The 24,920-nt window shown below is 44.6% G+C and overlaps 1 pseudogene; it reads left to right on the top strand.

Moving 5' to 3' along the window:
• The first annotated feature begins 7,634 nt into the window (after positions 1 to 7,634).
• On the top strand, positions 7,635 to 8,100 carry LOC114632626 (annotated as a pseudogene).
• The last annotated feature ends 16,820 nt before the right edge of the window (positions 8,101 to 24,920 follow it).

Below are 24,920 nucleotides of genomic sequence, written 5' to 3'. Positions count from 1 at the left end.
ACATGACACCTGGTCTGGATAAAGAGAGAAAGGGCCAGGCAGTGGTGTCCTTAATCCCAAGCAGAGGCAAGTGAGTGTATGAGTTTGATGCTAACATAGTCTACTGATAAATTCCCGGGTAGCCAAGGCTACACAGAAAAGCTGTCTCAAAAAGTAATAATAAAGAAATAAATAGCTGGGCGGTGGTGGCGCACGCCTTTAATCCCAGCACTTGGGAGGAGGAGGCAGGTGGATTTCTGAGTTCAAGGCCAGCCTGGACTACAGAGTGAGTTCCAGGACAGCCAGGGCTATACAGAGAAACCCTGTCTCAAAAAAATAAAAGATAAAAAATTAAAAAATTAAAAATTAAATAAATAATAATTAAATGAAAAAGAGAAAGGAAGCAGGCTGAAGAGATGGGTCAGGGTACTTTTGGTTCTTACAGAGGACCTGCGCCCAGTCCCTAGCAACCATTATCAGGCGATTGACAACTAGCACCTATAATCCAGCTTCAGGGAATCCAATGCCTTCTGGCTAACTGCTGCCTGTGACCACATATGACCCATATGTACATAATTAAAAACTAAAAAAATTGCCAGACAGTGGTGGCACACGCCTTTAATCCCAGCACTTGGAAGGCAGAGGCAGGCAGATTTCTGAGTTCGAGGCCAGCCTGGTTTACAGAGTGAGTTCCAGGGACAGCCTGGGTTATAAGAGAAACCCTGTCTCAAAAACAAATAAACAAAAACTAAAAAAAATTAAAGGCCAGGCCTTGTGAGGCCCTCCTTTAATCCTAGCACTGAGGAGGCAGACGCAGGCAGATCTCAGAGTTTGAGGTCAGCCTAATTACAGAGCGAGTTCCAGGACAACCGAGGCTATACAGAAAAACCCTTGTCTGAAAAAAAAAAAAAAAAAAAAAAAAAAACTAAAATAAAAACATGGTGGGGGCTGAAGAGAGCTGGCTCAGCAGTTAAGACCATTCGATACTTGGGAACTAGAGAGATAACTCAGTGGCTAAAAAAGCATTATCTGATCATCCAGAGGACCTGGGTTCAATTCCCAGTAACCACATGGCAGCTAAAAATGGTCTGTATCTGCAGGGGATCCAGGGTATGATATGGTGGCTCACAACCCTCTACAACTCCAGTTTCAGGAGATTCAACTCTCTGGTCTTTGCAGGCATCAAGCATACATTGTACACATACTCAAGCAAAACACTCTTTGAGGGGCTGGTGAGATGGTTCAGTGGTTAAGAGCACTGACTTCTCTTCCAGAGGTCATGAGTTCAAACCCCAGCAACCACATGGTGGCTCACAACCATCTGTAATGAGATCTGATGCCCTCTTGTGGGGTGTCTGAAGACAGCTACAGTATTTATATAATAAATAAATAAATAAATAAATGTTAAAAAAACCCACTTGTGTAAAGATAACATCTTTATCTTTAAAAATAAATTAATAAAGATTAAAAACTGGGCCTAGAGAGTTGGCTTCAGTAGTTAGGAGCAGTGACATAAACTGAACCAGGTTTAGTTCCCAGCACTTGCGTCAGGGAGCTTACAATGGCCTGGAACTCTATGGAACTCTGCTCACACTGGCACACAGATATATCACAATTATACCGAAACATATACACAATTTTGTTTGTTTGTTTGTTTTGTTGAGACAGGATCTCACTATGTAGCCCTGGCTGTCCTGGAACTCCCTACGTAGACCGGGTTGGCCACGAGCTCAGAGATCTGCCTGCTTCTGCCTCTCAAGTGCTGCAGCTAAAATCATGTGCCACCATGCCATGTCAGGCTAAAAATTTTTTAAAAATCAAGATGAACAGAAAAATAAAAACAAGCCAGGCAGTGGCACAAACTTTACTACCAGCATTAGAGAGGAAGAGGCAAAAGGATCTCTGAGTTTGAGGTCAGCCTGGTCTACAGAATGAGATCCAGGACAGCCAGAGCTACATAGAAAAAACCGTCTTGAAAAACAAAACAAGGGCTGGAGAGATGGCTCAGTGGTTAAGAGCACTGACTGCTTTTCCAGAGGTCATGAGTTCAAATCCCAGCAACCACATGGTGGCTAACAACCATCTGTAATGATATCTGATGCCCTCTTGTGGGGTGTCTGACAGCTACAGTGTACTTACATATAATAAATAAAATTTAAAAAAAATTAAAAAAAAAACAAACAAACAACCCCCTCCAAACAAACAAAACCCAACAGCAAAACAACAACGACAAAAAATGTGCATGGAGATGGTTCAGTGGTTAAGAGCACTGACTACTCTTCCAGCAGTCTTGAGTTCAATTCCCAGTAACCACATGGTGGCTCACAACCATCTGTAATGGGATCCGACACCCTCTGCTGGTGTGTCTGAAGACAGCTACAGTGTACTCACATACATCTTAAAAATATATATACTTTAAAAAAAAAAAAAATTGGGCCGGGGAATGGTGGCGCACGCCTTTAATTCCAGCACTTGGGAGGCAGAGGCAGGCAGATTTCTGAGCTTGAGAGTTCAAGGCTAGCCTGGTCTACAGAGTGAGTTCTAGGACAGCCAGGGATACACAGAGAAACCCTGTCTCAAAAAACCAAAAAACCAAAAAAAAAAAAAAAAAAAACCAAATTGGGATCCAGTGGTGGCAGAACACTCCTTTAATCCCAGCACTAGGGAGGCAGGCAGAAGCAGATGTACTACAGGTCAGCCTTATCTACAAATTCGGTCCCTGGACAGCTAGGACTAAATAAAGAAACCCTATTTCAAAAAAAAAAAAAAAAGGAAAAAAAGACAACAATAGAAACCTATACAGAGAAACCCTGTGTTTAAAATCAAAAAAAAAAAAAAAAAAAAGAAAAAGAAAAGAAAACAGAAGAAGCCGGGCGGTGGTGGCACACACCTTTAATCCTAACACTTGGGAGGCAGAGGCAGGCAGATTTCTGAGCTAGAGAGTTCAAGGCTAGCCTGGTCTACAGAGTGAGTTTCAGGACAGCCAGGGCTACACAGAGAAACCCTGTCTCGAAAACTCGAAAAAACAAACCAAAAAAAAGAAGAAAAGAAAAAAATAGAGCAGTAGAAAGGAAAAAGAACAGTGTGAGGGCAAAAGTTATGTTTTTTATATTATATTATTGTCCTGAAGAGACAGGAAGTGGTGACACACACCTTTAATGCCAGCACTGGGAAGACAGAGGCTGGTGGATCTCTGAGTTTGAGGCCAGCTTGCTCTACAAAATGAGTTCTAGGACAGCCAGGTCTACACATACTCTGCTCCAGAAAGAGAGAGAGAGAGAGGGAGAGAGAGGAGGGAGACAGAAAGAGACAGAGAGACAGAGAAAGACCCATGAAACAAAAATTCAGGGAGTGAGGTGGGGGGGGGGGCAGCAAGGAGATGGCTCAGTGGTTAAGAGCACTTGCTGCTCTTCCAGAGATTCTGAATCAATTCCCAGCAGCCACATGGTAGCTCCCAACTATCTATAATGTGATCTGATGCACTCCTCTGGCGTGCAGATATACCTGCAGATAGAGCACTCATATACACAAAATAAATGTCTTCTTCTTCTTTTTTAATGCTTCTTATGTAAGCCCCACTTCCCCAGGCTAGATATCTTCCTGGAATGCTGGGGGCTGTTGCTCATGTAAGAAAACAAGCCGTGTGTTTTTTTCTTCTGTAGATTAGCTTGGTTGCTTCTACTGCACAGGAGGTGCTTGGTCACAGCAGGTGGGAGGTATTGTATAGGCAAGAAGTACACCCTTCTGTATGCTTGCCTCCACTGGCTCAAGATAGGAAATGTGTAGCCATGTGGGTTTTGCCTTTATAAGCCTTTGATAATTAATTCACAGCCATACTCTGGGAATCCTGGGTGTGGAAAAGTCCAGTGTCCATGGTCCTGGCCTGTATTTCATAACGCTTGCTTCAAATTAGGCACAAACAATTCTGATCGTGGTCTTATACTCACCTTGTGGGATTAACAGTAGCTGGTAAGTAGGACTGGAGCGATGCTTTAGTGGTTAAGAACACTGGGAATTGAACTCAGGACCTCCAGAAGAGCAGTCAGTGTTTTTAACCTCTGAGCCATCTCTCTAGCCCCCACCTTTATTATTTTTTTAAAGACACGGTCTCAAAATGGGCTTGGTGGTGCAAGCCTTTAATTCCTGAAGTGTGGCTCACAGTAATGAATTGGTCCATAGTCTAAATTTATTGTCTTCTTTGTTTTGATCAGATTGAGACAGGGTCTCCTGGTCTCTTGCATTCCAAGCTCACCATGAACTCAATATTAAGGGACATTAACCTTTAAGGCTTGATCTTCCTGCCTTTATGTCCCAAGTGCTAGGCTTAAATGCCACAACTTTTTTCCCCCCTGGTTTTTTGTTTGTTTGTTTGTTTGTTTTGTTTGTTTGTTTTGTTTGTTTGAGACAGGTTTTCTCTGTATAGCACTTGCTGTCCTGAAACTTATGCTATAGATCAGGCTGGCCTCGAACTCAGAAATCTGCCTGCCTCTGCCTCCCAAGTACTGGGATTAAAGGCGTGTGCCACCACCGCCTGGCAAGCCACAACTTTTTACATGCATACCTGGCTCCTGTTTGGAGACATCCTCAGTCTTGCTAAGCAATCTGGAGTGTTTTATACTACTTAATCCTCCTGCCTGAGCTACCTCCCAGCCTCCACTCTCAAGCTGGGATTAGATACATGCACTGCACCTGGCAAGAGATGGTTAAAATTTTTGGATGGAATAATAGTAATTAAAATGCCCACTGGCTCCTCCTTCTTCTGACAGCCCAGTCTCCCTATGGCCTGCTTCTTCTTGTGCTAGAATTTAGCCATTTTGCAGCGGCTCTCTTCCTTTGTCCCATAAGATTCGGGCGTTGTGCCAAAGGGATGTCTTTTCTTGTCTTTTACCTCAAGGTTTGAAGAGAGGTGTAGAAGAAGAAGGCCTCTGGTACAGTGTCTTTTAAAGCTGTTTCTAGGTAGTAGGAGGATGTGGTTGAGTACACTTCACACCGTGGCCAACCTGGAGAGGGAAAAGACTCAGGAGACAGACAGTCCTCCCTGGGACAGACATCAGACCAAGGCTGAAGATGAGGTAGCAGGCTAGAAATTTTCTGATCTTCTTATTTTCTGTTGTTTTCTTTGGTCAGAGCCTCATGTTGCCCAGGCTGACTTCAAGCTTGCTATTTGCTAAGACTGGTCTTGAACTCCTTCTGTTCCTGGCTCCAAGTACTTGGATTACAGGCCAATAACTCTGTCTTACAACCCAAGTTGTGTTTACTTCCACCTCAGACTGAAGACACGTTCTACACTGATAGCTTTGCCTGTTTTGTTGTTGTTGTTCTTGGTTTTATCTGTCCTTTTTGTTGTTGTTCACTTTGTTTCTGAAATAGGCTCTAACTCTTTGCCCAAAGCTGGCTTGTAACATACATGTATACACATGCACAAAAATAATAAATGTAATTGAAAAAAATTAATAAGAGAATCTCTTAAATCAGCATGGTGGTATACACCTTTAATTCCCGCACGTGAGAGGTAGAGGCAGGAGGATCTTTTCCAGCCTGGTATAAATAGTGAGTTCCAGTATTGGTGGGTATATAGCATAGTATTGATAGATGTTATTGGCGGGTGTCTGCAGGGAGTAGGAGATAAAACTTTGTAACCTAATAGTAACGCACTTGGTATTAATTTTTTTTTTTTTGGTTTTTCGAGACAGGGTTTCTCTGTATAGCCCGGGCTGTCCTGGAACTCACTCTGTAGACCAGGCTGGCCTCGAACTCAGAAATCCGCCTGCCTCTGCCTCCCGAGTGCTGGGATTAAAGGCGTGCGCCACCACCGCCCGGCTTTGGTATTAATTTTAGGGACATTAGATTGTTTTCACTTAATAGAACTTGATTTTGGGGCTGGAGAGATGGCTCAGAGGTTAAGGTCACTGTCTGCTCTTCCAGAGATACTGAGTTCAATTCCCAGCAACCATATGGTGACTCACAACCATCTGTAATGAGATCTAGCGCCCTCTTCTGGCCTGCATGTATACATGCAGGCAGAAAGCTGTATACATAACAAATAAGTAAATCTTAAAAAAAAAAAAAAAAAAGAACGCAGGGCGGTGGTGGCACACGCCTTTAATCCCAGCACTTGGGAGGCAGAGACAGGCGGGTTTCTGAGTTCGAGGTCAGCCTGGTCTACAGAGTGAGTTCCAGGACAGCCAGAACTACACAGAGAAACCCTGTCTCGAAAAAAAAAAAAAAAAAGATGCCTAAACTTACCATGACAGACAGAGACACCCAAATCCTAGCAGTGACCCCACCAAAGGTCTGCAAGAAGATATGGGCACAACAACAAAGCCCTCTACCTGGATTGTTGTAGATAAAGTTTAATAAACTCTATTAGTTATTTATATGACAAAGATACCCCCCCCAAATAATGAAGGCGGAGTCCCATGGATTTTTTAAAAAATATTTATTTATACTTATATGTGTATATGGGCTCTATCTGCAAGTACATCTGCATGCCAGAAGAGGGCATCAGATCCCATTACAGATGGCCATGGGCCACCAAGAAGTTGCTGGGAGTCGAACTCTGGTTCTCTGGAAGAGCATCCAGTATTTATTTTATTGTATTTTATTGTATTTTATTTTATTTTATTTTAGTTTAGTTTAGTTTAGTTTAGTTACATGAGTACCCTGTAGCTGTCTTCAGACACACCAGAAGAGAACATCGAATCCCATTACAGATGGTTGTGAGCCACCATGTGGTTGCTGGGAATTGAACTCAGGACTTCCAGAAGAGCAGCCACTGCTCTTAACAGCTGAGCCATCTCTTTCATCCTATAGATTTTAAAAATCAGCTATTGCACAAAGACTGGGTAATTACTCCAAGTCTATATTGTTATTTACTGGACTGTCTACTTCCCAGCTACTCTGTTACCCAAGTGTTTGCTATTTGAGTCTCCCCTGAGTTATTTATGTTTCTTCACTGAGTCCTCAGGGTCTGTCTCACTCCCACATGTACTCCTGGTCCATTATGTTTAATGGAGATCCTGTTTTTTTCCATCTTGTCTTCCTCCTCCTTCGCTTTTCTTTCACCTTCTTCACCACACTTCTTCATCCTCATGATCCCTACCTGTGGCCCACAACCCAGTAACTAAAACTCCACCTCTTAGCCCGGCAGTGGTGGCCTACGCCTTTAATCCCAGCACTTGGGAGGCAGAGGCCAGCCTGGTCTACAGAGTGAGTTCCAGGACAGCCAGGACTACACAGAGAAACCATGTCTCCAAAAAACAAAAACAAAAACAAAAACAAAACCAACCAACCAAACCAAAAAAAACTCCATAAACTCCACCTCTTTCTATTCTCCCTAGTAATTGGCTGTAGCCATCTTTATTTAACCAATAGTTTAAATTTGGGGAGCAGGGTTTACCTAGCATCACATAGTGTGTGTATGAGGATCTGTTCATGGGGGCAACCAGATCTTGGAGGCCAGTATGTTTAGCATTTGAATTCATAGCAGCACTGGATCAACCCCCAACAGATTGTGGTATGCTAACCCCTGGGTGAGACTGCCCCATTGCCTTGCCTGCTCCTAAGGCCTGGCCTGAACTGTAGACATACAGGACACTCAAGAATGAATTGTCCCACGTTGCTTAAGACAACATGAGGTCGGCCTGGCGCTGACAATGGCGGAGCTTGGTGAAGCGGACGAAGCCGAGTTACAACGCCTGGTGGCCATCGAGCAGCAGAAGGCGCAGTTCACCGCGCAGGTGCATCACTTCATGGAACTATGTTGGGATAAGTGTGTGGAGAAGCCAGGAAGTCGGCTAGACTCCCGCACTGAAAACTGCCTCTCTAGCTGTGTGGATCGCTTTATTGACACTACTCTTGCTATCACCGGTCGGTTTGCCCAGATCGTACAGAAAGGAGGGCAGTAGACTATACCTTAGAATGACAGAAGACCAAAAGACTTACTAAGCAGATGGAATAGCCAGTGGTGAAAGACTTGTCAAAGTGTCTGTTGGTGTTAAAAAGTAAGAGAGCAAATGTTCAAAAGTGAAATTTTATTTATGGGAATTCAGTAATTCCAACTTGTATCACACCAGTTAATAAAAGTGAAGTCTCCGAAAAAAAAAAAAAAAAAAAAAAAAAGACAACATGAGGTCGGTCTTTCCCATGTTCCTCCTCCACAGAAAAGGTCTCTCATCTTCTGGGCCTGATGGCCAAAAACTGCCTGTCCACGAGGTACCATGGAGACATCAGGAGTCTGGGATAACTGTATGGGTTGTGGACTTTGAACTAGTCTCTGTTATTTTAATTGATACATAGGCCCTTTAGATTACAATTTATCCTCCTCAGGTCTTTGAGGGTTTGAAGACTGGATTAGTGGAAGAAGTAACTTTTTACTCTTCCTTTGTCTAAAGGAACTCACTTCACAGTGGCTGCCACTAGTGATTAACCACCTATGTCTCCTGGTGGATAATTGGATAGGAAGAAGCAACAAGTTTAAAGTTGGGGCTGGTGAGATGGCTCAGCAGTTAAGAGCACTGACTGTTCTTCAGGAGGTCATGAGTTCAAATCCCAGCAACCACATGGTAGCTCACAACCATCCCTAATGAGATCTGATGCCCTCATATGGGTGTCTGAAGACAGCTACAGTGTACTTTGGGCCGGAGCAAGCAGAGCCTGGAGGGAGTAGGGCCTGGAGCGAGAGGGAGATGGGAAGGGGAAAAAAAAAAGTTTAAAGTTTATGTAAGGTTCAAGGATACAAAAGCTTCTAAGAAAGGAAAGTATTTCAGGACCTAGGGAAGTGATGTCTTCAGGTTTGTAAATGCAAGTTACAAAGTTTGGAGAACTGAGTTAAGGTATCAGGGAGGGCTGAAAAGGCCTCAGATTTCTTCCCCTTGTTGTGCTACTGGTGTATTGCAACTTCAAAGTTCGGAGCTTTAACATTAAACAGTGGCATCACTAACACATCTGAAAATTGTCTCTTTCTGTAACTTAAAAAGATTCTTTTTTTTTTTTTTTTTTTTGGTTTTTCGAGACAGGGTTTTCTCTGTGTAGCCCTGGCTGTCCTGGACCTCACTCTGTAGACCAGGCTGGCCTTGAACTCAGAAATCCGCCTGTCTCTGCCTCCCAAGTGCTGGGATTAAAGGCGTGCGCCACCACTGCCTGGCTAAAAAGATTCTTATAAGCTTCATGGAATCCACTCTAATCCACCTCTCACAGGTCAAATGGACTCCACATAAGTACGGTCAATCAACAGCCTGTTTCTTTTCCCACCTGCCTATTCCTGAGGGTGGGATCCATTTCCCTTTCCCTGGTCCTGGGACATCCCACCACACACACTCCAACTACCAAGACCATGTGGCTAAAAGTTTCAAATGTGTACCCAAGAAAATTTTTTTCTCCCTAAATTCTTTAACTTATCTTCTTCCATATGCATTTATGTATATGTATGTCTGTGTATGTATATGTATATCTGTTATAGCATCCTGCCAAGTCCAGGTGTTTCCTAGAACCTGCATCTAGGACAGCTCGGAAGTGGTTACCCACAGGTGCTTTAATTAGGCCTTCATATGTAGCTCTAGAGGGTCCCCCAACCTGGACAGCAAGTAAAACAACCTGCTCTTTCTGGCCAACATTTTAGCCACTCCCACACCCCCCACACCCCTACCTGTAACAAGGATGCCCTAATGTCCAGAAGTAGTCACAGACAATTAATTACCCACCCTCCCTCAGACCCTACCAGTTACAGGGCATGGCTGGCATACCCTGCCCTCTCCCCAGAACTTTACAGCCAAGGGGCCAGGCTTCCCCTCTTCCCCTCCCCCCTATAGCGCCTTCCTATATAATCCAGACATTATTTTTCTCTCTCTTCCCTCCCCCTCCCCCTCTCTCCCATGCCCTTCCTCTTCCTCTTTGCATTTTCCCCTCCTGGACTGCTGTATCCTCTTTCTCTTCCTCTTCCCTCTTCTCTCTCTCCCCTTCTTCCACTCTCTGCATTTTCTCTCTCCCTCAAGTGCTCTTCCTCTTCCCCTTCCCTTCTGTTTCTTTCCCCACGGCAACTTCCCTGGCCTCCTTCCTTGAACTCCTCCTACCGGCGAACTTACCAGAGAGCAGCTTCCAAATAAACCTGCCTTTATTTACTTTAATTTGGGTTGAATCAGCAGCTCATTGCCTCTGGCAGAGAATAACTTATCAGGAGAGAGGCATTGAGGGTGGATTCTGAAGTAAATGTTATATACATGTATGGAATTGTCAAGAAATGAAAGATATTCTAAAGGAAAGGCTGAGCCTCCCCCCCACACACACACCACTCATTTATCTTTGTCTGAACTCCCAAGGCAGCAGAGCTTGTTTTAGTGTAAATTTTTTTCTTTTTTGGTTTGTTTGTTGTTTCAGTGATGGTTTGTATTGGTTACTTTTTCTGTTGCTGTGATACGCCATGGCCAAAGGCAACTTCAGAGAAAGTTTATTTTGGCTTATTGATTCCAAGGGATACGAGAAGTCTATTATGACAACCAGGCAGGCATGGTGGCCAGAGCAGGAAGCTGAGAGCACACATCTTTCATAAAAGCAAAAAGCAGAGATGAAGAAAAACATAGGTAAGGAGAGGCTATAAATTCTCCAAGCCCCACTCCACCCCCGACAAGAGATAAACTTCTTCAAACAAGGCCACACTTCTAAGACTCCCTAGACAGAACCACCAACCAAGGACTAGGGATTCAAACACCTTAGCCTATGGGGAACATTTCTCTTTTAAACCAGTACATAAGAGCTGGAGAGATGGCTCAGCAGTTAAGGGCACTGACTGCTCTTCTAGAGAGGTCCTGAGTTCAATTCCCAGCACCACCACATGGTGACTCATAACTATCTGTAATGGGATCTAATGCTCTCTTCTGGTGTGTCTGAAGACAGCGGCAATATACTCATATACATTAAATAAACAATTAAAAAAAAAAAGAGCTGAAGAGATGGCTCAGCAATTAGGAGCACCGGCTGTTCTTTCAGAGGATCCGGGTTCGATTCCCAGTGATGTACAACCCTCTGTAACTCTAGTTTTGACTCCATCTTCTGGCCTCTGTGAGCACTGCCCTTCATGATGTGCATAGAAAAAAAAATACATGCAGGCAAAATGCTCATACACATAAAAACAGAAACATAAAGTTAAACTACCACATGGTTTTTTATTTAATGAGAAGAATGAATAATTCAAACTGTGCCACTAATGAAGAAATTAGATAAGAGAGAATTTTTTTTTTTTAACAGAGTTATATCATACCATTTGTGGTGGTTTGAATGAGAAATGTCTCCTGTAGGCTTGGGTGTATGAACATTTGGTCCTAGTTGGTGGTGCTATTTGGGAAAGATTGTGGAACCTTTAGAAGGTATCACCCTACTGGAGGAAGTATGTCTTTCTGGGCTAGTTTGAGAGTTCACAGTCTTGCCTTACTTTCACTTTGTTGTCTCTGCTTCCTTTGTGCAGAAGAAATAAATTTGAGCTCTGGTTCCTATTCTGGCTACCATGCTTGCCTTCCGTCATACCTCCCCAGACATCAGAGACCCTCCCTTGGGAGCCTTAAGCCAAAATAATCTCTTTCTTGCATAAATTGCTTTTGGTCATGGTATTTTATCCCAGAAACAAAAAGTAACTGATCCTGCATCCTTTGGGAACCTCTGCTGGAAAAGTAGAATGGAGTCCCAAATAATGGCTCTTAATTAATTTGTAACCTCGGTCACTATGGAGATAGGACATAATGTAAAATATCTTGTACCTGCTTTATGATACATTGTAGTGGCTGTGGTATGGCTCATCAGAAACATTTGTAAGAATGTTATTTTAAAATGTTTGCTTTCCCTGGGCAGTGGTGGCACATGCCTTTAGTCCCAGCATTTGGGAGGCAGAGGCAGGTGGATTTATGAGTTCAAGGCCAGCCTGGTCTACACAGTGAGTTTTAGAACAGCCAGGGCTACACAGAGAAACCCTGTTCAAAAAAACCAAAAGATTAATAAAAAGGCAATAGGCATGATGACAATGCCGACAGTAACAGAAAAAAAGAAAGTAGAGGAGACAGGGCAGCAACAGCTGCACTTTGGCAGACTCAACTTGGTGCTACAGGCCTACAATGTTGGCACTTGGAAGGCAGAGGCAGGAGGATTGACCCAACTTTCAGGCCATCTTGATCTACATAAATAATTCCAGGGCAAAAGAAAGGGAGGAAGGGGCCGGGCAGTGGTGGCGCACACCTTTAATCCCAGCACTTGGGAGGCAGAGGCAGGTGGATTTCTGAGTTCGAGGCCAGCCTGGTCTACAGAGTGAGTGCCAGGACAGCCAGAGCTACGCATAGAAACCCTGTCTCAAAAAACAAAAACAAACAAACAAACAAACAAACAAAAAAAGAAGAAGGAAGGGGCTAGAGAGATGGCTCAGTGGTTAGGAGCACTGACTGCTCCTCTAGAGGTCCTGTAGATCAATTCCCAGCAACCACATGGTGGCTCACAACCATCTGTAATGGGATCCGATGCCCTCTACTGGTGTGTCTGAAGACAGCGACAGTGTACTTACATACATAAAATAAATCTTAAAAAAAAAAAGAAAAAGGAAGGAAGAAAGGAGGGAAGGAAGGCGGGAAGAAAGGCAGACAAGTAATCCGTGAGTATTAGACATTAATTCTTATTTCAAACATGACAAGTAGGCTTGATAATCTCAGCACTCAGGAGGCTGAAGCAGAAAGGTGATAAATTCAAAGCCAGCCAGGTATGATGGCACACACCAGTAATTCTGCACATGCCACCAAGTGTTCACATATGGCAAACAACAACGATAAACCAAGCCTGTGATTCTAGATATCTCTGGAGACCAAGAGGGAGAGGATCAGAGGGAACATTCCCCCCCCCCCCACCACCGCGTCCTCATCCTCATTGAGGCCAGCTTAGGCTATGTGAAGCCCTGTCTGAAAAAGAAAGCAAAAGCAAACAGGCCTTGGTGTTGACTCTGTCCTGGAATCCTAGAGCTCAGAAAGTACAAGTCAGTAGGGGCAGAAATTCAACACTCTTAGATCTCAAATTGTCTCACTCCGTACCTGTGGCTCCTGCCAGCGCTGCCCGCCCCGCCCCCTACCCGAAGCCTCTCTCTCCCAGGGGCTGGGCCTGGCTTCCCTTCGCCAAACCTGATCCCCATATAGCTTAGTCATTTTGGCTACCCGTGTCTCTTGGCTCTAGCCACATCTCAGAGGTCACTCCTCTCCTGCTCTCCCTCCCCCCTCCCTCTCATGGCCCAGTTTAGTCAGCTGGCCGTGATCAACCTGAATTCTTCCCTCTGCCTGCTTTGTCCCTATCTATAATAATATTCTCCATACCTTAGGAGTCATTATGTCTTCTGCTTTTTTTTTTCTTTTTCCTAAATACGTGGTGTGTCCCAGGCCATCTTGGGGCTATATAAGACCCTTCCTCCATCAAACCAACCAAACAAAAAATCCTGCCAGTCTCCTCAGAGATTGTTTCTGGGTGTGGTAGTATATGTCTGCAATCCCAGAATTTGGAAGACTGGGGAAGGAGGGTTGGAAGTTCCAGTCGATACTGAGCTACATAGTAAGTTCTAGATTAGCCTGTCAAGTTTGTCCAAGCTATAGCCCCAAATCCCCATGTGGCCAAGAATAGATTGGCGTATGGCCCAACACAAAACTTGCAAAGTTACTTTAAAAGATTTGAGAGACTGGGTATGTGACTCATTGGATAAAAAGTGCTTGCTGTGTAAACATGGGGATGAGTTCAGATCTGTAGCACCATACAGAAGCCAGGCATTGCAGAGGGCACCTGTAACTCCAATGCCAGGGATGGGCTGATCCCTGGAGCTCATTGATGACCTAGTCTACCTGAAAGGATGGGCTTCAGTTTCATAAGAGACTGTCTCAGAAAAATAGTAGAAAGACAGAGGAAGACACCTGATTTCCTCTGGTTTCCACAGGCCTCTGCAAATGCATGCATGTGCACACACACACACATGCACACAAATAAAATAAATTTCAGTAAACTTATTCAGCTGGGTGATGGTGGTTCAATCTTTTAATCCCAGCACTTAAAATGCAGAAGCAGGTTTAAGGTCTAGCCTGGCTACAAAGTGAGTTCCAGAACAGCCAGGCCTACACAGAGAAACTGTCTCATCCCAACCCTGCCCTCCACCTAGCATGTCTATGTTTTATTTTGTTCTATTGAGACAGGGTTTTATGTAGCCCAGGCTAGACTCAGACTTGATATGTAGTTAATGGTGATCTTGAACTTCTGATCTTCCTGGCTCTATCTCCTTGGTGCTGGCTAAGACTACAGGAAGGTACCACTATGCCTGATTTACTTCATTTTTCAGGAGATGTACTTTTGTTTTATTTATGTATACATGTGTGTTCATGCCAAGTGTGGGGGAGTGCCTGCTGAGGCCAAGGGAAGCCTTGGAAGTCTCCTGAAACTGGTCTTACAGATGGTTATGAGCCTCTCAACTGGGAACCAAACTCAGGTCCTGTGGAAGCCGGAGCTGTCTCTCTAACGTCACCTACATTTAATTTTTTTTTATGACTCCTTATAATTATCTATAATTCCAGTTCCAGGGGATCTGAAACCTTCTTCTAGCCTCCATGGGCATCAGGCATACATGCAGGGGAAATACCCATACACATAAAATAAAAATAAGGATTTATGGGGGTTGGAGAAATGGCTCATCGGTTAAGAGCACTGACTGTTCTTCCAGAGGTCCTGAGTTAAATTCTCAGCATCCACATGGTGGCTCACAACCATGCCCTCTTCTGGTGTGTCTGAAGAGAGCAAGAGTGTACTCACAGACATAAACAAAACTTTAAAAAAAAAGGATTTTTTCAAAAAGTTGCAAATATATCATCTTGATATGTAGTTCCCTTAGAGGTGGAGAACTAGTTCCTTGACACACATTTCTCACAGACTTCTTGAGGAAAGAGGGAGTTGTCAGAAATATCCAGGGAGGTTTGTTTGTTTGTTTGTTTGTTTTTGTCTCATTTATTTAGTGGCCAAAGGATTCTTTGGGGTCATGGAGGTAGGAAGGAACTGAAGAGGTCTGATCTGACCTCCCTGGTAGGCCTGATCTCCCTAGCTTCCTCTTTGCTAAAATAATTAATTCTTTTTGTTTGTTTGTTTGTTTGTTTGTTTGTTTTTGAGACAGGGTCTCACTATGTTCCTCTGTCTGTTTTGGAACTCATTGCATAGACCAGGCTGGCCTCAAATTCACAGAGATTCTCCTACCTCTGCCTTCCAAGTGCTGGGATTAAAGATGTGTGCCACAATGCCCAGCCATATTAACCTACTTTTCAGGCAATGCCTCACTTATCTTACTGTGTGTGAGAGGATGATTCTGAAATCCTAACCTTTCTCCTTATATCTCCCTCTTTCCTGGGGTTTATGTGTAGGCTACCACACCCAGTTTGATTTTTTTATTTTAATTTTAATTTTTTTCTTTTGTTTCTTTATTATTATTATTTGTTTTTTTTCGAGACAGGGTTTCTCTGTATAGCCCTGGCTGTCCTGGAACTCACTCTGTAGACCAGGTAATTTTAAATTTTTAATAAAGATCTATTTTATATATGTGAGTACACTGTCATTGTCTGTTGTCTTCAGATACACCAGAAGAGGTCATTGGATCCCATTACAGATGGTTGTGAGCTACCATGTGGTTGCTGGGAATTGAACTTAGGACCTCTGGTAGAGCAGTAGGTGCTCTTAACAACTGAGCCATCTTTCCAGCCTGATTTATTTTTTCTTATGGTAATTTAAACATGATAGTTAAAAGAGAGTGAGGCCGGGCGGTGGTGGCACACACCTTTAATCCCAGCACTTGGGAGGCAGAGGCAGGCGGATTTCTGAGTTTGAGGCCAGCTTAGTCTACAGAGTGAGTTCCAGGACAGCCAGGGCTACAGAGAAACCCTGTCTCGAAAAAAAACAAAAAAACAAAACAAAACAAAAACAAAAAACAAAAAAAAGAGAGTGAGAAACTCCAAAAGAACAACTCACTTAAGGGCATACATGTGGGGTTGTCTATGAGAAATGTGTTTTTTCTTCTTTGTCTTATTTAGATTTTTTTTTCCCCCAGACAAGTTCTTACCATGTAGCTCTGGGTGGTCTGGAACTTACAATGTAGACCAGGCTGGCCTAGAAGTCACGGAGATTCACCTGCCTCTGCCCCTTGAATGCCGGAATTGAAACCATGTACCACCATATTTCACTTACTTAGATTTTCTTTTCTTTCTTTCTTTCTCTCTCTCTCTTTCTCTCTTTTCTTTCTTTTTTTTTTTTTTTTAAGAACATGGCCTCTTATAGCCCAAACCAATCGGCCTCAAACTCTGCTTGTATGGAATTCCACATACCAGGCCACCAGTCTAACAGCTGAGTTGTATAGTCAAGATTCTCTATAAATACCTTTTGTTGTGTGGGGAGAATCCAGACCATGCTGGCCTCCAGTTAGGGAAGCTAATCTTGTCCTTGTTCCCATTGATAGGGAGGCAGGGGAGTGTCTATCTTTGTCCTTTAAATGTATCTGTTTCACTCCTTGTTTTGTGTCTCTCTCTTCCTCATTCTCTCTTCAGGGTCTATTATGCAGCCCCATCTATCCTAGAACTATCTTTGTAGACAGTGCTGGCCTCAAACTCACAGAGATCTGTCTGCCTCTGCCTGAGAGCCTGGCTTCCATTCTAGTATATCCAGCTTCTTCAAATCGCTACTCAGTGCTTCCATATTCTGGAAGTTTTCAATACCGAGGAGGGTGTTCACATGTACGCAGTGGTACCAGGAAGCAAATTCAGCCCCTTCTGCATGCTAGGCTTCTACGACTCTACCACCGAGCTACAACCCATGGTTCATCTTTGAAGGAAATGCCCTCATCTTAGGGACAAAGACTCAGAGAGGGTAAGGTAACTCCCTGGTTATCTGACTCCCAAGGTAGTGTGCTTACTCACTATTCAAACCGTCTTCCAGAGTCATCGCCAAGCGTAGTTGTTTAATAAGGTATCTTCCATTAGTTTACACACGTTCCCTCCCACACTTCTAGGAAGCCCCTGGCACACAATAAGAACCTCAAGAAATGTCTTTGAGAGGAAGACAAGCAGGTAGGGTAGGACTTGGGAACTTTTGAACTTTCTGTCAGAAAATACTATGAGAAGGGCTAGAGCCATTATTATAGACATTTCTCAGCTCCAGTTTTTGCTTTAGTCCTAATAACTCTGTTTTGTTTTGTTTTGCCTCCTACAGAAAAGTGCCCCTATGCTGCCCAGAAGATGCCGAAGTGCTACCCTGCAGCTTCTGAGTGGCTCACTGCTGCCACCTGCTGGCGAGGAGCAACATTGTTGCTTCCCTAGGACTTTCTTATGATTCTGTCACAGAATGCTTTGACACTTCTGATGTTCTGACTCGCTGGGCTGACCTGGACCACATGAAGGTTTTTTTGTTTTTGTTTTGTTTTAAAATTTATTTGTGTGTTGTCCATGTATACTTGCATTTGTCACCATGTCTGATAACCTGAGTAAGATCCCAACAGAGACAAAATCCTGAATTCCACTGTGCATCTTGGCATAATCTCTCTCTCTCTCTCTCTCTCTCTCTCTCTCTCTCTCTCTCTCTCTCTCTCCCCCCCTCTCTCTCCTCTCTCTCTCTCACACACATACACACACAAGCAGGTGCGCGTACACAATAAATACATAAATAAATAAAAATATTTTTTCTAAAAAATAAGTATTAGGTGACTTCTTTTTTGAGACAGGGTTTCTCTGTATAGCCCGGGCTGTCCTGGAACTCACTCTGTAGACCAGGCTGGCCTTGAACTCAAAAATCTGCCTGTCTCTGCCTCCCAAATGCTGGGATTAAAGGTGTGCGCCACTACTATCCAGCCTATTTTTATCTTTTTATTCTTATTTATTTATTTATTTATTTATTTATTTATTTATTTGAGACAGGGTGTGTCTGTGTAGCCCTGGCGGTCCTCAAACTCAGAGATCTGCCTGCCTCTGCATGCTGGGATTAAAGGCATCTGCCCCTGCATCCAGCCCCACCCCCACCCCCACCCCAGACACTGACACAGCTCATGCCTGTCCTGAGTTCTGTGTTGCCTAAGATGACTTTGAATTCCTGTTCCTCCAACCTTTAGCTCCTGGATACTGAGACTATAGGGTGTACCACCAGGATGTCTCCATAATGTTGTTTATGTTTGTTTGTTTCAAATCAGAATGTATCTCCATCTCCAGGAGAATGGTTTTAACTCTAAGAAAGACTTCAAGGTTACAGTCTCTACCATTTTTTAAGTTTCTTCCTAAATGTCTCTAATGAAGAATAGCTGCTTTGAATTAAAAAAAAAAGTCTTTGCAGTATCCACTGAACTGGTGTGTTTCTTTTTTTTCCTTGTTCAACATATTAGTGAAACCAACATAAACCAAAACTAAACAGTGTCATGAATTTAGGGCAGCTTGATTGGTATTTCTTTTTTGTTTTTTTTTGTTTTGTTTTTGTTTTTGTTTTTTTGTTTTTGTTTTTTTTTCAAGACAGGGTTTCTCTGTGTAGCCCTGGCTGTCCTGGTACTCACTCTGTAGACCAGGCTGGCCTCGAACTCAGAAATCTGCCTGCCTCTGCCTCCCAAGTGCTGGGATTAAAGGTGTGCGCCACCACTGCTTGGCTTGATTGATGTTTCTTGTGACCATATAGTCATCCTCCCATCCTTCCATAGTGATTTATAATTCAGACTTCCAGAACTTTCCAGTTTCATATACTTCATACTTCCTCTGAACCAGGAGATGTTCTGAGAAGCAGAAGATTGTATCTTTATCCTCAGCTTTTCTGAAACTCTGTTTCAGACTATATCCCACAGACCAACCTATACCCAGTCTGGTAAGAGACAAACAGATGGAAAGCATGTATAGTATACGCCTGTAATCCCAGCATTTCAAAGATGAAGGCAGGAGGATCAGAAGTTCAAGGTCATCCTTAGACACATTAGTATACACAGGAGGCTCTATATCAAAACAAAACAATCCCACAAACAAACGAACAAACAAACAGAAAAGCTGGATGGCCCATGGCTTTAATCCCAGCACTTGGGAGGCAGAGGCAAGTGAATCTCTTGTGAGTTGGAAGATAGCCTGGTCTACATATTGAGTTCTAGTTTGTTTGAGACTGTTTTATTAGCACCATGCTCTAACCAACTGAGCTAACCGGCCAGACTTGAGACTGTTTTAAAACAAACAAAAGGCTGGGTGGTGGTGGTGAATGCCTTTAATCCCAGCACTTGGGAGGCAGAGGCAGGCGGATTTCTGAGTTCGAGGCCAGCCTGATCTACAAAGTGAGTTCCAGGACAGCCAGGGCTATACAGAACCAAAACCAAAAACAAACAATAATAGAAAAACTCCTGGATGTCACATGGCGACCCATGCTTTTTCTTTTTTATAATTTATTTATTTTTATTTTACGTACATCGGTGTTTTGCCCACATGTATATCTGCGTGAGGGTGTCAGATTCTCCAGAACTGGAGTTACAGACTGCCATGTGTGTGCTGGGAATTGAATTTGAGTTCTCTGGAAGAAGCAGCCAGTGTTCTTAAACCTTACAGTCATCTCTCCAGCCCCAGTTCCATGCCTTGCCTTCAATATCAACACCCAGGAGGTAGAGGCAGGCCCATCTCTGTGAGCTTAAGGCCAGCCAGGGCTACATAATGAAATCTTGTTAAAAAAAAAAAAAAATCTGAGGAGCAGCAAAGAGGAAGAGAGGCCTGTCACCAGGGAGATTTCTTGATTTCCTGTCTGTCCTTGAGAGCCAGCCTAGTGTTTGTTCTCCCCCAGGACTTGAGAATCCCAGCAACTGTTTATAAGTTGCTCTCTCTGACTCTGTTACATATAAACCTTAGTGGATGGATACCCTGCATTTCTATAATGGAAACAGCTAGAAGGTGCTCTCAGAGAAGCAACCAAGAAGCTTAAAATCTTACTTCTCAAGACCCAGGAGAGATGGGTCAGACCTAAAAGCCAATCAGAAGGGGAATGGGGTACTACGTATTGTGGAGTGGAGCATATTAGATGTCCCAGTCTGTCTTCTTTGTAATCTAATACCTTCCTAGGGTGCTATCCTATTATTTTTGCATCAGTAAGGTCTCCTCATGAAGCAAGGAAGGACCAAGAAGTCAGAAGGGGGTGGGGCGGGGTGGAGATAGTATGTGGTGATATCTATGGGTGTGTTGACTTTCTAAGACTCAGCCTGTGGTTCCCGTGTCGCCACCAATGCCCATGAGTGTATGACTGTGGCATGTGGTGTGTGCCTGTGTCAGTCTGTGTGTCAGGGTAGGGGGCTCCCTGTGGTGTGCAAATGTGTTGGGAGGGGGTGATGGTGAGAGCCTGGCTCCTTTGCTTCCACCCCCATCTCTGCTCCCATCTGGCCTTGATCAGTGGGTCCCTGGGGAGGGAGCCGCGGTTTCGGATACAGGAAAATGTTCCAGGAAGCGGCCACTGTGCTGAACCCGGCTTGGGCTCCCCCAGCGGAAATTGTTACAGGAGGGAGGAAGGGAGGGAGTGTTGAGATAGGATTAAGGATGGAGGAGGGTGGCTCTTGGTTCCTCTCTGGATGGGATAAAGCCGGATAAATTGATGGGAATCTCAGGTCAGGCAGGATCCTGGATGCTACTACCTCAATCATTTAATGCAAAACTGGGAACGAGGAAAAAGAGTCCCTTTCCCTTTTTATTCTCTCGAATCCTTTTTATAGCTCTATTACCATGAATACCAGCTGGGGACCAGGATACCTGGATATTGCCGGAAAATGGCTTGGTGAGGGGCTAAAGAGTCAGCCCCTCTCCTCTCCGCACTGAAGGGGCTTTGAAGCTCGTGTCCAGGACTGGGAGAGATGTCTAATTGGGATAATGGAGGTTAATGGGGCGCCTGGAGGGGGGTGGCCACGCTTCTAGATCAAAGAGGCCAGCTCTTCCCAACCACCACAGCTGGAGGTCACAGCTGGAGGGGGAGGGGCAGGGGCTTAGAGCCAGCCAGCAGGGGGTGCTCTGGCCTCGGAATGGTGTCCTCTGGTGTCTCTGGCTTCTATATGGATCTCCTTTTGACGAGAGCGCTTCTGAGGAAAGTGGGATTAGAAAATCTGAAATCCTGAGGTTCTGAGTCCTCTTTCTTGGGTGCTGGGGAAGAGAGGACAGGTCAACAGCATGTCAACATCCTCAGTTGTTGCAGGGTTCCAAAGCACTAGCTTTAGATCCAGTTTGGAGAAAGCCTAGGCTGGGAGGCTAAGTTTATAAGGGAGACTGAGAAAGACCCGGCTGGGCATCTGGGGGTGCTGTCTAGGATGAAGGCAAAGGGGCACCAGCGCTCCCCCGCCATCGCCCCCCTCCCCGGGGTTGGCGCTCCCTCTCGGGCTCTAATCGGCGCGGCGGCCGCAGCGGGCAAAGTCAGCGCCGCCAGTCTCCGGGACGCGACTCCCAGCAATTGTGGTCGGGACCGCAGATATGCAGCTGCCTCCTGCCCGGGCGCCTGGCCCGGCCTGCCCCGCCTGCGCCCCGCCCCCAGCCGGCCCGCCCCTTGCCTGCCAGCAGCACCCGGACACCGAGGCATGCAAGAGGTCCTGGGCGGCCAGCGTAAGCGGTGGAGATGCCCCAGTCCAGACCTCACTACGTTGTCCCTCTGGCCGCATCTGTTTCTCCTACAGCCTTAGCTGGAGGATGAGACTCATTCTTATACTTTCACTGTATGCCTTGCTTCTAGGATCCACGTGGAAAAAAAAAAAGTCGAGCAGTGCTTTGAAGTGCGGGGTGGGGAGTTGGGAATGTCCGACTGAGATAGAAGGGGAGGTTGGAGATGGGCATGATATTGGACTCTCATTGACAAGGGCAGCGGAGAAACTTTCTAAGTAGATGAGAAAAGGAGGGAATGGGAGAAGCAAAGGCGAGTGTCAAGGGATAGGGAAATAGTTCTTTAGAGGCACCCTAGCCTATCAGAGGCTTCCTGCTAGAATGCTGAGAGAAAAACGCTCAGATACTGCGCTGGCCCCTTCCTCAATGTTGAGCAGAGCCATAGGCTATCCAGGACCATTCTCAGAACTTAACTTTAAAACCTGCACGCTTGCTCGTTCCTCCTGTGAGGCTGATTCTCCTTTCCATTACAACCTCGCCATACACTTTGACCTCTGGCTTGGTGTGATGACACCAATTGCTTTCCTCATCTCCAGTTTTGTCCTCCAGCAACCTGTGATGATGACACTAACAGGTATCAAGTGCTAAGTAGCGGACACTGTTTATAGGTTAGGGAGAGAAGTGTAGTCCGGTGGTAGTTATAGGCGTAGTCGGGTAGCAGTTATAGGTGTAGTTGGGTAGCAGTTACAGGTGTAGTCTGGTAGTTAGTAGTTATAGTTTTAGTCCAGTGGCAGTTATAGGTGTAGTTCAGTTATAGTTATAGATGCAGTCAGTGGTAGTTATAGGTGTAGTCAGTGGTAGTTATAGGTGTAGTCTGGTCGTAGAGGGCTTATGTAGTTTGTGTGAGACCCTGCGATTGATGTCTAGCACCAAGTGGGTGGTTCAGCATACGTTTCTAATTTTTGTCAGTTTTAAAAAATTATCCAGGCCGCAGTGCCCCACACTTTTAACCCTAGCACTCAAAGGCAGAGACAGGCAGATCTCTGTGAGTTCCAGGACAGCCTGGTCTACAGAGTGAGTACCAGGACAGCCAGGGCTCACAGTGAAACCCTGTCTCAAAAACAAAAAAAAACAAAAAAAAATGTACTTTTGTGTGTGTGAGCCACAGTGCATATGTGGTAGTGGTCAGGAGTCAGTACTCTCCTTCTACCATGTGGGTCACAGGGATGGAACTCAGGTCCCCTGACTTGATGGCAGGTATCTTTATGCACTGAGCACCATTTCAAATCATTATGACAACCTTGGGAGATTATTGTCTTGTTTCCCCTTTCTATAGAAGAGGAATTATAGGTTAAACTGTTTGCCCAAGCTTGCACCATACTAAATGGTTGACAGACACAGAACTCTCAGGCTCCAGGACCCCCTTTCATGCTCATCTATGCAGCCAGGGCCATCTGTCTATACAAACATTTCTATATGTTGTCCTGGGGGTCAAGTTCACATACCTTGCATAGATGATCAGACATTTCCCACCCTCACCCCCCCACCCCCCGCTTTCTCTCTCATGTACTGGGATGGAACTCGGGGGATCTATGCTTGTAAAACACTCTACCACCGCTATCAAACATCCACACACACACACCTCATCCCCCTTATGTGTGTGGCAGAGTTTCACTAAATTGCCTATGCTGGCTGTGGGCTGAGTAGCCCGCAGCTTCTGGAGTAGCTGGAAATGCTGGTCCATCACGAGGCCTGTTTCAGCCTCCACCCTAAGCTGACATATTCACTATCAGCATCACAGAGGCGTTAGCTCTTCTTACCCCGGGACACTGTGTATCCACCGTCCTTCTACTTTGTTGTTGTTTGTTTGGGGGACAGAATGTCAGGATGAAGCTGCCTGGCCTGGAATTGTACAATTCTCTTGCCTTTCTGCCTTCTTTCTCAACTGTTGGGATTACCAGTGTGTTCCACCTCGCCCAGCCAGGCCAATTCATTCTTTCTTTCTTTTCTTTCTTTCTTTCTTTCTTTCTTTCTTTCTTTCTTTCTTTCTTTCTTTCTTTCTTTCTTTTATTTATTTTTTGGTTTTTCGAGACAGGGTTTCTCTGTGTAGTCCTGGCTGTCCTGGAACTCACTCTGTAGACCAGGCTGGCCTCGAACTCAGAAATCCGCCTGCCTCTGCCTCCCAAATGCTGGGCTTAAAGGTGTGCGCCACCACCGCCCAGCTAGGCTAGCCAATTCTTATTTTTATTGAGGGTTTGTCACCTCCTTCCATTTCCTTCCTTCTTTGCTCTGCTAGACTCTTACTACACACCTCGGGCTAGTTTAAACTCATGGCACCCCCTTCCCTCTACCTTAGCCTCCTAAGTGCTAGGATCGCAGGCATGAGCCTCCACATTCAACTTTTTTTGTTCCTTTATACAGTACTGTCTTCTTCTAGCCTTCCAATACTGACTTTGATCAATCCTGTCTCCTGTAACATCCGGTGCTTGCTCTGATTAAAAGGATTCCTCTTTTTTGTTAAGTTGCAGGTTAGTTTGTGAGGCACCAAACTGGATCAGTCATGCTTACGGTTGCGGACCTATGTGCCTAGCTCTGTGTGCTCTCTGTAAAGTAGGTGTTCTGTGAACGTTTGCTGAGTGAGTCAGAGCTATCTCTGTGGACTCACCTTACAACTCATATATCTGTGATCCTAACAACTAGAGCAGGGCTCTGCCTATTCAGCACGTGGGAGATCCTGGGTTTAATCCTCTGACATACCGCACTAAAAAAGAAAGAAAGAAAGAAAGAAAGAAAGAAAGAAAGAAAGAAAGAAAGAAAGAAAGAAAGGAAGAAAGAAAGGGAGAGAGAAAGTTGAAGATTGGGATGTAGACTGTTGGAATGCTCGCTCGGCCTGCATGAAGCCCTGAGTATAACCCTAACATTGCATAGACTGGACATAGTGGTACACTTTTGTAATCCCAGCACTTCAAATATGGAAACAGGAGGATCAGGATTCAAAGTCAAGAAACCCAGGCTGATTTGACACTCACTGTGTAGTCCGAGGCTGACCTTAATTTAAGGTAATCTTAAATTACTTTGGCCTTGGGACCTCCAGAGAATCTGGTTTATATTCAGAATTCCATTTTTTGAGATTTAGTCTATTTTACTTTATTTTATTTGAGACAGGGTTCCTCTGTGTGGCTAGCCCTGGGTGTCTTGGAATTTACTCTATAGATCAGGCTGGCCTTGAGCCTTGAACTCAGAGATTCTCCCGTCTTAGCCTCCTAGATGCTGGGATTAAAGGTGTGTACCACCACTGATTGGGTGATAGTGTCATTTCTTTTCTTTTCTTTTCTTTTTTTTTTTTTT

The sequence above is a fragment of the Grammomys surdaster genome, unplaced genomic scaffold (genome assembly GCF_004785775.1).
Source record: "Grammomys surdaster isolate TR1022 unplaced genomic scaffold, NIH_TR_1.0 374, whole genome shotgun sequence".
Taxonomy (NCBI): domain Eukaryota; kingdom Metazoa; phylum Chordata; class Mammalia; order Rodentia; family Muridae; genus Grammomys; species Grammomys surdaster.
This window is presented reverse-complemented; position numbering and strand designations above follow the sequence as displayed.